The sequence below is a fragment of the Saccopteryx bilineata genome, chromosome 3 (assembly GCF_036850765.1).
Source record: "Saccopteryx bilineata isolate mSacBil1 chromosome 3, mSacBil1_pri_phased_curated, whole genome shotgun sequence".
NCBI lineage: Eukaryota > Metazoa > Chordata > Mammalia > Chiroptera > Emballonuridae > Saccopteryx > Saccopteryx bilineata.
The window spans coordinates 270,759,188-270,763,277 of record NC_089492.1 but is presented as its reverse complement, the minus strand read 5'-3'; the positions used below and the strand labels follow the sequence as shown (position 1 = coordinate 270,763,277).

At 47.7% G+C, this 4,090-nt stretch overlaps 1 pseudogene; it reads left to right on the top strand.

Moving 5' to 3' along the window:
- Window positions 1-1,058: 1,058 nt before the first annotated feature.
- Window positions 1,059-1,819, top strand: LOC136329162 (small ribosomal subunit protein eS6-like; annotated as a pseudogene).
- Window positions 1,820-4,090: the final 2,271 nt, after the last annotated feature.

Below are 4,090 nucleotides of genomic sequence, written 5' to 3'. Positions count from 1 at the left end.
GCGAGCTTAAAAATGATGGAAAGATCTACACAAGAAATGTTGTGTACAAAGAGATCTTTGACATGTGAATTAACATTTTATTATTTAAATCACCTTTATTTATTGAGCTAGTGGTGGCTCTTAAGAAATGTACCGCCAGTGGTTTCCTTCATTGCACTCTACTTTAAGCAATTAAGCAAATAGAAGGGGGAAACCCCGTGGGGCAGTAAGCAAAGGGGCGTCCTCGCCGCCTGCCCTGGGTAATTCAGTTTGAATTAGCAGACACCTTTGCACAAATCATTTTAATTACAATTTATAATATCTAGAACAGCGGTCATTTTGTATGACCACCGGGCTTTCTAGTTTTGTATATTGGATTAAAGGTTTTGGTTTCTACACTATAAAATGGGGGCAGAATGGGAGCTTGCTCTTGGTTCCTGAGATTAATATTAGAGGAGAGATCAGAAAGGAGAGCAGAGAGAGGCCACGTGGAGGAGGCCAGGAGAAGCAGCCAAGATGGCGGAGTGCTGAAGGAAGAGCCAGTTTGTGCAGAGTTTGTGCAGGGAGAAGGAAGGAGTTGGGGAGCAGAAGTGAATAAGTCTGGTAAGCCAGAAACCTTTGATTCTAGGAAACTCGGATAAGTCAGTAGCTTTGTGAGCACTGAATGTGAGTGGGTTTTGGAACCCAGTGTGTGTTTTTACTTGCCCGCCGGGTGCAAGCTAGGATTAAAGATGATGGCCCATCAGTTTTTGGCTCCATTGTTTCTTTACCGACTGTCCGAATCCAATGCGAACCTGCATGGGCCAGGCGGCTGTGATAGCAGCCCTGGCTACTGGCTTTACTATATTATATTATATTATATTATATTATATTATATTATATTATATTATATTAATTATATTATATTATTATATCATATTATATTATCTACTCTATTCTTTTCTAGAGCACATGTCAGAAAATTTAATCTAAACTACCTTGAGCATAAAAGGAAGTCATTGACTCACAAAAAGTTTTCAGGGTTAAGATTGGTATGGGCTCTTTTTGGTGGTGGCTCAGAGGTGGTCGACTGCTTCAGGATGAAGCTGAACATCTCTTTCCCAGGCACTGGCTGCCAGAAACTCATTGAAGTAGATGATGAATGCAGATGTCGAAACTTTTATGATAAGTGAATGGCCACAGAAGTTGCTGCTGACACTCTGGGTGAAGAACGGAAGGATTATGTGGTTCCAGTCAGTGGTGGGAACGACAAACAAAGTTTCTCCATGAAGCAGGTTGTCTTGACCTATGACTATGTCCGCCTGCTATTGAGTAAGAGGTATTCCTGTTACAGACCAACGAGTACTGGAGAGAGGAAACACAAATCTGTCTGGGGTTGCATTGTGGATAGCAATGATGAAGTTTATGTTCTCGACTTCAACATTACAAAAAGAAAATAGAGAGAGAGAGAGAAAAGGCTATTCTTGATCTCACTGATACCACTGTGCCTCATCACCTGGGGCCCAAAAAGCTGGCAGAATTTACAAACTTTTTAAATCTCTCTAAAGAGGATGTCCACCAATATGTTGTGAGAAGAACACCTAAACAGAGAAGGTAAGAGACCTCAGACCAAAGCTGCCAAGGTTCATGCCATGCATCCTGTGACACGGATGTTGCCGTATTGCTCTGAAGAAACAATTTACTAGGAAAAATAAAAAAGAGGCGGCAGAATATGCTGCACTTGAGGCTGAGAGAATGAAGGAGGCCAGAGAGAAAGGCCGGGCTCAGACTGCCAAGAGAGAGACGTAGGCTGTCCTCTCTGAGAGCTTCTACCTCTCAGTCTGAGTCCAGTCAACAGTGAGATTTTCTAAGAGTAACAAATAAATAAGATCTGACATTAAAAAAAAAAAAAAAAAAAAAAGATTGGTTTGGGTCATGGCTAACGGGCCCCAGAGACGTCACCAGGCCTACTTTTTCTCCATCTCTTCCACATGTTGCCTTCATCTTCAGCCTGCTGTGGCCTGTTGGCAACAACTTGGACTACAAATTTCCAGGTTCAGATTTAGTGACAAAGACTTGCAAGAGCTCTTTCTCGGAAGCCCCTGCGAAGGTCTCTATGCATCTCCATGGCTCTGGGTGGGTCACATCCCTGTGTCAGTGACGGGGCCAGAGGACTGTGCCAAGTGGCTTGCTTGGTGCTTGCCTCACACAGTCGCCCCCCCACCCCCACGCCCCACGGAGCTAGGTGTGAAGCCCTGCTGTGTGAGTGAAAGTCAGGGCCCTAAAACCAAAGGGAGACCTGTTGCTGAAAGGAAGAAAAATGCAGCCAGCCAACTCTGACATCCTTCAGGAGACTTTTGAAGGTGAAATGAGTACGTACATATGCAACGGGAAGTGCTGATTTCGCCTCCTCTTGCCCCCTAGGTTGATATCTTTTCTAAACAGTTCACTTAGTCCGGGATCTCACCTCCTACCACAGGCCAGTCTCCTTTCTGCCTTTTTGCCCAGACCCCGTACTCCACGTGCCTCGGTCTGGAACACTCACCCTGCATTGTTTTCTTCCCCAGGTCTGCAGTCCAGGGCGGAGTCAAGGCTCACTTCCTCTCTGAAACCTTCCCAGAACCCTCTGGCCAGGATGGGAGGGTTTCACTCTTTCATTACAGTAAGATTTTGGTGTTAAACACTTTGTTGGAAGTCTTGGTATCTCTGACCAGGAAGGAGGCGGGTGGTGCTGTTGCAGTTGAGGCTGGCACCACCAAGGTGACAGGCCAGCAACAGCTGCCGCAGGCTATGGGCAGCCGAGGCCATTGTGATTTTGTGGGCCTTGTGATGCAGCCCCTGCCTGTCTCCCTGACCATCCCCTTCCTGGGGGGGGGGGGGGGGAGAGTCTCCCCTTCTGTGAGCCCAGTGTCTACAGGGCCCATTCCTCAGCTGATGGGGCCTGTAAGAGAGGAGGCAGAAGATTGATGGTGGGGGGGGGAGTAAGTTTAAAAAGAGAGGAGGACTCCTCCCCTCTCTGTTCTTTAAGGAAAGCCATCATCCCCAGAGAGGGGAGGGGAGTGACTTAGACACCCTCTCCCTTGTGGGGGCAGAGCTGGGGTGGGGAATGGTGCAGGAACTTGCTGCTTCACCGCAGAGAAAATAACCCCAGAAAGTTCTGCTGCGCACAGAGTCCCTCTCCTCACCCTCCCCTCACCCCCCACCCTCCCCTCACCCTCCCCTCACCCATCCACCCCTCACCCCTCTTACTCCCCCCTCACCCTCCCCATTAATGCACAACACCTTGATTTCTCTTGCAGTTTATGCCTCAAGTGTACTGTTATTCTTCTCTTGATGGGAATAATTCATTTAAGGTTCTTTGATGATTATTTTATTTCTCCCAAGTATATTCTATATGAGAAGATCAATTCCAACAAATTAGATCCATTAACAAGCGCTAAGCGGCCCGTGGTTAGAGCCGGTGCTGTTAGACTAAGTCCAGAAGGAGACAGAATCTCTGCAGGGGGCCCTGGAGCAGCACTCACACCCCGCTTTGGGAGTCCTCGATAGTGAAGTTCAGGGTCAATGTAGAGTCTAAAGATGATGACTGAGAATTCATCAGCCAGCAAGCCAGCCCTGTGCCACAGACTGAGGAGACCGAGATCTCTGCCCTGATGAGGCATCGGATCCCAAAGGTCATGAACAGGGCAGTGAACCGCCTGCTTGTTCCCTGACCCCCTTCAGCAGGAATATCAGCGTTCCCACATGGTTGGGCAGTAAGGAGAGAAGGAAACAAAACCCCGCCTCATCGCTCCTCTGGACCAGGGGACAGGGCAGGAGATTCTGACCCATCAGAGACCTCTGTGGAGACTGATAGGAGAGAGAAGAGAATGATTCGCTGTGTCCTCATCACCAGAAGCAATAAGAGGACAGAGAGTTCAGGTAATCACCAGCAAAGCTCCAAACAGGGTCTTCCAGAGAGGCCCTGGGAGCTGTGCCCCCCTGCGGGAGCCTTGGGTAGGACCAAAGTGCTCACTGCTGTGACAGGTTAACTGTGATGTTCAGATAAAGGCCCTGGGGATACCCCACCCTCTGAATAATTCAACTAGGTAAACTAGTATTTACACTAGAAATTTAATCCTCATTTATGATG